The sequence below is a fragment of the Lygodium microphyllum genome, chromosome 28 (genome assembly GCF_053477565.2).
Source record: "Lygodium microphyllum isolate KBCC chromosome 28, Lygodium_microphyllum_v1.1.10, whole genome shotgun sequence".
NCBI lineage: Eukaryota > Viridiplantae > Streptophyta > Polypodiopsida > Schizaeales > Lygodiaceae > Lygodium > Lygodium microphyllum.
Window position 1 is genome coordinate 127078917 of NC_141162.1, and position 11233 is coordinate 127090149.

The window sequence follows — 11233 nt, forward strand, 5'->3', positions numbered from 1 at the left end:
ATCTCCAACATAGAGCTCTTCTGTGAAAGCCACAATATCATAAACATGACAAACATGATCAACCATAGTGGCTGAAATTTCTGCATCATCCTCTTCTGCAAGTAGAATCTCCTCATCATCATACCTGGCTCTAGACAACATATCTGCCACTGGATTATCCTTCCCTGCTATGTGTTTAAATTCCGGATTTAATGACTTGATGTATGCAATCCATCTCAACATGGCTATATCCGGAGTAGAGCAACTCGTGATCATACCAATCAATGGCAAGCAATCTGTCTCTACCACAACTGAAGCTCCAATAAAGTACTCCTTGTCACACTTGAGAGCCGTCACAATCCCCAATAACTCCCTTTTGATTTGCGGATATCTCCTCTGTCTCTCATTTAGGACTTTCGCCCCAAACCGAATAGCATACCTATTTCCATCTGCATCATCTTGATCCACAGCCCAACCTATGCCAATTGGACTAGTGTCAACTGTCAATACAATAGGCCTATCACAATTATAATCCGCTTTCCTGAGAGTAGGAGCATTCTGCAATAACTTCTTCAATTTCCGCATGGCTCTAGTGTGGCTCTCATCCCAATAAAATTTCTGCCCCTTTCGAAGCAGCTGATACAAACAATCTGCAATGTGTGCAAAATGAGGTATCCAAATCATATAAAACACACAAGCACCAATGAATCTCCGTACCTCAGAAGTGGTGGAACAATACTCTGCAATCTTGCCTATAGCATTCACCTTATCAGGTGAGGGTTTCCTGCCATAATATCCACACATATGCCCAACAATGACAACCTCATTCACTCCAAAAACAGATTTTTGCCCTGAAAGTGTCAAGTTCACTTCTTCTAACCTGGCCAAAATCTTCTCACATGCTGAAATATGATCAGCCACAAAGTATCTGCATCCCTGCTCATTTAGGCTCTCATTCTTCTCTTCTTCTGCACACCCCTTAATGGGCACATCATCCAAGAAAGGCATAGTAAGCTGAGGTATGTAATCACGAAGGACCTTATGCATGGCATTCATCATATGTGCAACAGAATTAGTGGCACCTTGAGGCAAGGTACACATCCTGATAAGCCCAATAGGAGTTCTCATGGTGGTTATGTCCTTGCTTTCCAAAGCCAGCTGAAACTGATCATAACCTGAATACAAATCACCCAAAGAATAGATGGCACGTCCAGCAAATGCCTCTGCAAACTCATCCACAACTGGACCAATACCAACATTCCGGATGGTAACTCTGTTCACTGGCTGCATGTCCTGAATAAATCGAAGAGTACCATTCTTCTTTGGAACTGTAAACCACCTGTTTGAGTATGGTGCAGATGAAGGCTCAAGGATTCCCATCCTGATCTTCTCATTCAATAAATCAATCAGCTTTGGCAAGTGTGCTTTAGGCACTGGAATAGGTTGGAGATTCCATGGGATATGAGGAATAGTAAAAATAACCATAGGAGAAACAACATCAGGATTCACACATCCAATCTCATGTGGGACAAAAGCAAATCCCCTTCCATGACGCTCAAGCATCTCCTGAAAGCATTGCTTCTCCATGGGTAACAAGAAATCACCATTTCCAATTTTCAATTCAGCAAGTGTCTCTGCTGAAAATTTATGACCAATATGCTCCGGATTCCTCAAAATTTGCTGTTTAGCAGCCCTCTCTATTTGCTGATCACTGTCAGGTGGAAGCGGTAGAGCAACCGGCTTCACCTTCTTATCCACAGTTTTGTACTTCGTGTCAACCCTGGCTTCATTATGCTCTTCTGCATTACATAAACCTTACTGTAAATCAGCAATTCTGCACTCCAATGGCTGAATATTCTCAGCCCTCTGCTCTATGGATTGCATAGGAACAGCCCCAAACTCTGAATGCTGAAATATTTCAGCAGTAAACTCTGTTGGCTGAAAATTTTCAGCCCTCTGTCTCTCTAAAAGCTGATCATAACCAGCTAGAAACTCTGTTTGCTGAATTTCTTCAGCACTCAATACTCTTTGCTGAGTTTCCTCAGCCTCTGACTCAATTTGTGACACAAAATCTGCAATTTCATGAAACATGTCCAGGGATTGCACTAATACATTACCATGACAATTCAGCATATCAGTTTTCAGCATATCTCCCATCTCTGCCATCGTATCTGCACAAATCACACTGTCATATATACCATCTATGTGCTCATCATCCTCCAAAATTCCTGCATTTTTCAAATTTTTCTCCTTCCTGCATATATACTGCCTGGCAGCTCTAGACAATCTAGAAGTCTTTTGATAGCTCATCGAACTGTTTGCTGAAATCCCAACATAACCGGAGGAGAAAACACCGCTGCTAGGAGGCGAGAACTCCAATCTCCTCTCCTCTGTACCACCGTCGTCTCGCGAAACGGCGGTACCTAATGAAAACCCGAATCCCTCACAGTGGGCAAGGGTGCATCTCTGAGAGTATCCCTGTTTCTAACATGGTTCACACATACAGTCATAAACTGAACTGCTCTCATACCATCTTTACTGCGAATTCGTGCATAAGCAGATCCATCATCCATGACCTTTGTCTCCATGCGCATCTCTGTAATGAATGGCTGACCAAGAATTATGGGATACGAGCATGAATCCTGCACAAAGAAATGAAAATCCTCCTCTACATCACCAATAGAAACCCTGACACTAGGGCAAGCAGCATATAAATCACCTGCAGTGTTATTGGCAGCTCTCATACGCCACCCATGCTCTACATCCATAGGCCATCTGTTACTCTCATAAACTCCACGAACAATGAGATTAATCTCTGAACCATGATCAACCAATGCAACATAAGGCACCTATTTTTCTCCAACCTTTACCATCGTCTCTGTAGTTGCCCTAGCCCAATGGCTCCGCGAAAAGTGACTACGCGGTATCAAAACAGGCTCATCAATTTCAGCATAATGCATAGGCTGAACCCTCTTCTCTACCTGCGGCAAAACAGAAGCATTATCAACCATAACCTCATCATCATCCTCATCCAACTCTCCAATCAAAACTCCCTGTGTATCAGTGGTAGCCAATGCATGTCTTTTCCTCTTCAGGACCTCCTGAAACTCTCTTTTTGAGATGCCCAAAATCTCAGAAATAGTGAAAGTCACCTCACTGCCAAGTATCTTATCATTAAAGATTTTCTTCATGTCTGTAGATGTCTCAATATCGGACATCAATCTGAATCCTGGCTGCTTTCTCTCTCTAGGCTCTTGCCTCTTTTCCCTCTTTTGAGCATCCTCCATCTGTCGATCTGGCCCTGGTCGTGAAGACGGTCCTGCAGTAGGTGGAATAACAAACTCACCCCCTCTAGTCTTCTTAGCTGCACTTGGATTTTCTTCATCCCTCTTACGCTTCTCCTCAACAAATACATCTGCACCATGAGATTTAGCCAAATAAGCATAAATAGAATACCTGTCAACAGGCGAGTCCCAACCTGTCTCTGATCTGATGCTAGAGCCTGCGCTAGTCAAAACAGTTTGCTGAATTTTCCCCTTGTTTGCAGACTCCATAGCATAAGTCCATAGTGAGGACTGAGTCTCTGATCCCTTCTCAATCTGTACTCCATATGCAGAAGCATCACCTCTAGCCGTCACATAAGAAGTACGCGCAGCCATGTCCTCCACTAACTTCTTCATTCCACCTTTACCAAAGTTGGTAGCAAGTGGAGCTCCAGTCTCAGTCAACCAAATCTTACCATCTTGCCCCCAATATACCAAATTTTTCCTCCTTGCATCCTGGAAAGAGTCACAATCCCTGCAATGCTGATGCTCCGTACTATCACACCAAATACATCTCCGATCTCTCCTAGGAGCACTAGGAGCACTCCTAGGTGCAGTAGGAGCACTAGAAGAAGTAGTAGGCACAGTCGAAGCAAACTGCTCCTTGAACTTACCCACCAACTCCGCTTTGACTGACTCAAGTGTCAAATCTGTGATACCTTTGATTATGTCATCAAGAGAAGTAGGCACCGATGGAGCGGATGGTTTTGGAGCAGAAGGTGTAGGCATCGGTCGTGGAACAGGAGGAATAGGTGGAGTAGAAACAGTAGGCACTGGCATAGGCCAAGAAACTGGCTGAGGAGGAGAAGAAATAACAGGGATAGAAGTAGGCATAGGAGCAGATGATGGTGTAGGTGTCATGGAACCATTCTGTAGGCGAGTCTTCCATATCCTCCTCTTGGTCAATGTCGAGACTGCATCCTGAGCATCCTGCCAATCAGTTTTAAGACCCATAGGCTTCGTGCGATCTTCAAGAAGCTCACCCAATTCTTCTTGAAGAGCAGGATCTGCAGCTTGCAAGAAAAGCTCAACTTTTTCAACATCCAATGCTCTTTGTTCAATGGCATCAAGTTGACTATACCTTTCCTCAAATTCTCGAATCAACTCCGAAGCAGCAAGACCTTTGTTTGGCATGTAGACCCACTCTCGGAATGACCGTCGAGTAGCCATACCAAAGTCCTCAAGGAAATATTCTTCTTTAAGAGCCTTCTTAAAATCTTGCCAATGTGTATTTTGAATAAATAAATCAGTCACTTTTGTTCTCAAAGCAGGTGTGACAAGATGAAGGAAGTACTTACTCATAAGTCCAGCAGGAACTCCAAAGAACCCCATCTTGATCTCATATGTCTTCAAATATGCTGAAACATTACGCCCGTCAAATAGCTTCTTCTCACTCTCAACTGCTTCAATAGCCTTAGTCGCACTGTTTGCATTCTCCTGCTCCGAATAGAGTTGCCTTTGCTGAGACAACTGCTGTTGATGCAATTGTTGTTGCTGCTGCATATACATTTGTGTTTGCTGATTTTGGAGCTGCATATACATGGACATATTCTGCAAAATCTGTTTTAGATCCTCCGTTGAAGTACTTGACGCAGCAGTCATTGATGGAGCTGAAGTAGAGGCAGCTGGAGTTGTAGAGGAAGCTGAAATAGAGGCTGAAGTGTCTCCCATCCTGAAATTTCTGCGACGCTTTCACGTCGGGTTCACCAAAGATGTCGAAGGGTTTTCGAAAGCAAAGTCACAACCACAGAGGTTCTTGAGAAATTCCAAGATGAAAGATCAAGTGAAACAAATAATCAAGACGAATATGATGCTAGGGTTTAAGTGTATTACAATTTTTGGTTCAAGTACAAGTAACAAGACGGATCAACCAAAAGAATCAATCCTCGCAAGAAACCACTTTATGTTATAAATCAGAATACAAGAGCTTCAGATATGTCATCCAGTCGTCAAGAGAATATCTTCAAAATAAACTCTTCTTCAACCAGAAATAGAAAGCATTGCTTGCTGCACAACCTACTTCTCACAGAACAGCACCTTCATAGAGCACAATTTCTTGTCATGGACCAGAGAAATTTTGCTATTATGACCACGCCAATTTGCATGGGTCAAAATCTGTTTTTCCAAAAACTAAAAGGTTACAAGAAAGGAGCTTGCACAAGCAGATGGCCAGTCTTTGCCCACCCCTTGTTTAAGCTTTGTATGTTATATAGAAACAGTCTTTGCATATGATTGCAACCTGAACCACTTCTGACATCAGTAATTTGCATGGTTTAAAAAAAACATGACTTTAGGGGTGTCACGGCTTGTACAGATGCTTCAGATATTGAAAAGAACCACTTCACAACTCCGGTCTGTTGTCCAAATCAACTCCTTTGATTATGACGTGTCCGTTAACTCCATCACGAAACCAGTCCTAAACCATCCGCATTGATGACACCTGTTATTTCCATGGGTGCGAATGGCTTTGCATTGGGCTCTTGCTCAATTGGTAAAGGTTGATACTTCACTTGTTCAACTCTGAAACGGACCTCTTCCTCCAGATCCATAAACATGTCTGTCCCCTGATAATTCCATACCCACAGATTTTCCTCTTCATCAAATTTTGATTGCCGTTGGAGAAGATGCTCTGGCACGTGAATATCATAAAAAAAATCATGTGACAAGAAGAGCCCAGATTTGTCGCATTTCTTTAACTTTCCGATAAGCACTTCTCAAATGAAAGGCCGAAACATGACTAGCCGGAATTCAACTGTGTAAGTTGGAGCACCATCACCCGCAAATACGAAGCCTCCTTCAACCGATTGTATGTCATATACTGTGACACACAGACCCAAATCCTTGATGACCTTGTCCAAAAAGAGGGTCTCGATTTGGCTTCGGATTGAGTCCAGCAATGGCAAGCTGAGGTTGTGAGGAGGTATGCGGATGGTATCCTGAAGCGAGGAGAGGAAAAACATGTCTCACCCCCCTCCCATCAACTCCCTGCGACCTGTTTCCCATTCGTATCCTCTGTTCTCCTTTTTTCCCTCCCGTCTATTTTTTTCCCCCTTGTCTATTTTCTTTCCTCCTTTTACTATTTTCCCTCTCTCTCCCGATTCAAAAAGCTCCTCTTTTCAAAAATAGATCAAAAGCTTTTCCTTTTCCAGCCTGATCCACATCTTCTTTAACCATTCAAAATCCCCTCTTTAGCCTTTGTAACTCCCATATTATTATTCTTGGTTCAATTTTAAACCATCTATTCTAGAACTTGTAGGAGTTTTAGCTTCTTCCTTCTCCTCCGATGCGTGTGTAGTCACATATGCATGCACCTGTGTGTGCTCATGGCCATGGCCACCGTGCTCCCATGGATACCACAAACCCAGAAGGACAGGGCCATCCTCTTTCGCTCTGTAGGAAACCCAAAACCGCATGATGAAGCAGCCTCAGTCATTAAGCTCAAACCGTGAATCCGTCCAACAGTCAATGGCTCCTCTTTTTGCTGAGTCTACGAGCAATAGTGCTAATGGATTTTGGCAAGCAATGATTCCAAACCTTTTTGCAGCAACATGTATCAACATAGGCTGAAAGCATCTCATCATGCTCACTCATGCGCAGAAAATAAATGTAAACACAACAACTGAGTATATACAAAGTATCAAGTCACACGCAATTTTTGGGTGGTTTTCACACCTCGAATGCGCAGCAATACGACAACGTCAAGTTGCAAGTTGACCATAAATCTTGCATTGTACATCGTAGTTGAGAGATTTATTGATGTTATATCTTGGCCTTGTATCATGCTCAAGGATTTGTTTGTCCCGGTAGATAATTATTCGTTATTGTAAAAAACTGCACTAGAGGGCTTTGAGTATAAGTAATCCATTTATGAGCATCATTGAGGATCTCTTAGTCTAATAATAAATCAGTCTCAACAAAAAGCATCTTAGAAATGTGGTTTTTTTGTCCTAGGATCGCGTATTAAAATTAATGCCATCTATGAAATTTATCAACTATAGTAATAAAATTTATTTCAATCAATTATACTCATAGTCATAAGACCTGAGGGAAAATATCCTATACTCAATTTAAGGGATTCTTCTTCTATAACAATACTTTTGGGTTCATTTTGATGAAGTACCGTAATGACCATTAGCTAGGGTTCCATCTTCTTTTAGTCCTTCCGTTGACTAGTTAGCATGATTTCTTATTTGTTATGCCTATAAAATTAATACAAAAACTATGAATTATGCATATCACAATTAGATCCCCTACTTGGACATTATGAAGGACATGACCAATTTTAAGCCATCTTAAAGAGTCATCAATGTACGTGGCCCATGGCAAAGCACATTGCATACCATTATCGATAAGTATATTATCGTGCATCTTAAATCTCCTAATTAGACTTTATAAACGGTATGACTAATTTTTAGCCCCCTTAAGGAGTCAATGTAATGGTACCCATAAAAAAAGTAAAGTGGATACCATTACCATAATCATGGATATGCTATCATTCCAATATATGTTATCTTTCTCTTTCTCTCCCTCTCCCTCCCTCTCTTTCTCTTTCTCTCGTATTTCCTCTCCCTCTCACAATATATCTTAACACTCTCCAAAAGCAAAAGGGAGAGGGAGAGAGAGAATGCACTCTCCCTCCCTCTCCCTCTCCCTCTCCCTCTCCCTCTCGCTCTCTTTCTCTTTCTATCCCTCTCTCATTTCCTTCCCCTCCCTCGCCCTCTCTTTCTCTCCCTCTCTCTCCCTCTCCCTCTCTTTCTCTCTTTCTCTCTCATTTCCTCTCCTAAACAAGCAAAAAAGAAAGTGATTCAAACATTAAACAAGCAAGAGGCAGAGTGAGAGAGAGAATGCACTCTCCCTCCCTCTCCCTCTCTTTCTCTTTCTCTCCCTCTCTCATTTCCTTCCCCTCCCTCTCCCTCTCCCTCTCTTTCTTTCCCTCTCTTTCTCTCTTTCTCTCTCATTTCCTAAATAAGCAAAAAATAAAGTGATTTAAACATTAAACAAGCAAAAGGGAGAGGGAGAGAGACAATGCACTCTCCCTCCCTCTCCCTCTCCCTCTCTTTCTCTTTCTCTCCCTCTCTCATTTCCTTCCCCTCCCTCTCCCTCTCCCTCTCTTTGTCTCCCTCTCTTTCTCTCTCATTTCCTCTCCTAAACAAGAAAAAAATAAAGTGATTTAAACATTAAACAAGCAAAAGGGAGAGGGAGAGAGAGAATGCACTCTCCCTTCCTCTCCCTCTCTTTCTCTTTCTCTCCCTCTCTCATTTCCTCCCCCTCCCTCTCCATCTCCCTCTCTTTCTCTTTCTCTTTCTCTTTCTCTCCCTCTCTCTCCCTCTCCCTCTCCCTCTCCCTCTCCCTCTCTTTCTCTCTTACTCTCTCATTTCCTCTCCTAAACAAGCAAAAAAGAAAGTGATTTAAACATTAAACAAGCAAAAGGGAGAGGGAGAGAGAGAATGCACTCTCCCTCTCCCTCCCTCTCCCTCTTTCTCTTTCTCTCCCTCTCTCATTTCCTCCCCCTCCCTCTCCCTCTCCCTCTCTTTCTCTTTCTCTCTCTCCCTCTCCCTCTCCCTCTCTTTCTCTCTCATTTCCTCTCCTAAACAAGCAAAAGAGAAAGTGATTTAAACCTTAAACAAGCAAAAGAAAGAGAGAGGGAGACTCACCGATGAGATATGGCGAGCGTGGGGCGGCTCCTCTTTGCGATGAAGGCTCCTCCTCTCCTTCGTGAACAACGGCGGCGGCGGCGGCGGCAAGTCTTCTTCCTCTCCTTCTCTCACGACGGTCGCTCTCTCCCTCGCTCTCGCTCTCAAAACTCACAAGCCGCAAACGCGAAATGAAAACCGCGCTCGGTTTCGGTCGCTTTTTTTCCCTGTGGAGCGTCGCTATTTGTGTCGCTATTTGCATCGCCATTTGCGACGCAAATAGCAACGCCAATAGCGACGCCGCTATCCGCCGTCGCTAATCGGCGTCGCTACTAGCTCAAATCCTTGTAGTGTTAAAAATGACTAAAATTTTCTATTTCAAAAGTTCAAAGAAAAACTCAACATATTCTACTAACCATAATTTCTCGCCACAATTGTTCTATGATGACGCTCTCTGCATGTAGATGCATCCATGTGTTGAGCCTATTGTGATGGTGCTTATAGGTTGTCTCATGATAAGTGCAAATTCAATCCACTGTGCTAAACTAAAAAAAAAAGAACATTAATAACAACAAAACCAATGATAAATTTAAGCACAAATAAAACTTAAGATCAAATGTTAATACTTACAAACTCTGTCTCCCATGTATTGAAGCCTCCTAATCCAAAATCCGATGATCCAAATTGCTCCATTAGGATTTTTTGTGTCTTCTTTATTATGAGATAAAGATTTCATGCTCCACCTTGGTTTGCGCTTCAACCCTCTCTTGACCATGTGTAGAAATCAACATAGGTATAGGATCCAAGCCTTGTTCTGCCCTCTTATTTCAATGCTCTAGCTTTAACTAAGGACCTCTTATTAGTAATGATTTTCTAGACCTTTTCTCATGCGCAATGTTCTATAAACATTGAATGCATGGGATTAGAAAACTTCCCATACACTAGAAAAATCACAACTTTAAGCTAGCAAGGGCTTGGTCGGAGAAGGGTCTAAAGCAATCTCATAGCTAGCATGTATTAGACTTTGCATGAAACTCACAATTTATTTTTCCCTATGGTCTTGGAAGACACCCATGCTAGTCAATGTGTAGTAAAAACGTAGTCTATATTCTTCCTTCTCAGCTTCAATTGGTATTTCTTCATGCCATTGGGCTTGTGTGTAACGTGTCCACTTGTTATCTTCAGGACACGTCTTAGCAGTCCATCGAAAAGGATGTCTAGAAAGCTTCACCCAGCACTCCCATGGAATGTTACGGGGTTTGCGATCTAGGACTCTTCGTTTCTGCCACGTAGCGGAAGTATTCCAGCCGTTCCCACTTAGGACTGGGGTTTTCCCTATTGGTCATTTTCTAACGGCAACTAGCATCGAACCCAAGTGAACTACTTTACGCAGAAACGCCAGGTCTGAAGCAGATTCACATTGCACTTGGTTCAAGGAGAATGGGAAACGAGAGGGATGCGAAGCTCAACCTCTCTTCCATAAGGCATAATCCCATTCCATTTCCCTAAAACAGCGTAAATCGGGATCGATTATAACTCTAGGTCAACACTCTTGTTGTTCGTGTTCTTTAAACGATCTTCCCTCTGTCCATCTTGATTTTGAGAAAAGTTCCCGACCAACCGGGACCACCCATCCGTAGGACGGGGCACCTATGGTGGACCTATGGTCACATCCTCCGCACTTTCCTCAGGTTGTTTTAATTATTTAATTACCTAACACATTTAGTTAGACATGTATCAATCAGCTTCCTTAATTAACCTGTTAGGCACTGGTTTCTTCACATAATCATATCACTTGACATAGAAAAGCAATGTCAAACAAGTTCCTTGTTAACAGGTTATCATATTTATCTTGGAAATACATAAAGTCCAGCCCGTAGGATTATCCTCAATCCGCCCGAAGGCTATCCAGCAATCCACAGGGATCACTAATCCAAGATTCTGCCCGTAGACTAGTATGCGGGCCTCGAGATCTAGTCCCGACTCACGTTAGCCTCTTGTGCAGGGCCCAGAAGGCAAGGGATTTACGGCCAAAGCCCCCCTGGCACCCAAGCGTCCTCCTGCTTCAAGAAGCACTTAACGGAGAGATCTCTCCCGGTGGTTTCGATCCACCTTCCCGGTGCGGTTAACAATCCCCTTGGTTAGGGTTAGGTAGGCGGTCGGGGGTAACTGAAGCTGCCTCTCCCTTCAGGCCTTTAACCTGAAGCATTAGATATCCATTTATCCTTTAATTCTTTGAGCAAACAAAGCAAAACAGTGCTATTAATGCTATTACAAGCACAAAAAAATTCCATTGGT

General features: G+C 42.9%; 1 pseudogene; it reads right to left on the reverse strand.

The window, feature by feature from the left end:
- Positions 1-5695: 5695 nt before the first annotated feature.
- On the reverse strand, positions 5696-6268 carry LOC148011987 (uncharacterized; annotated as a pseudogene).
- Between the last annotated feature and the right edge of the window lie 4965 nt (positions 6269-11233).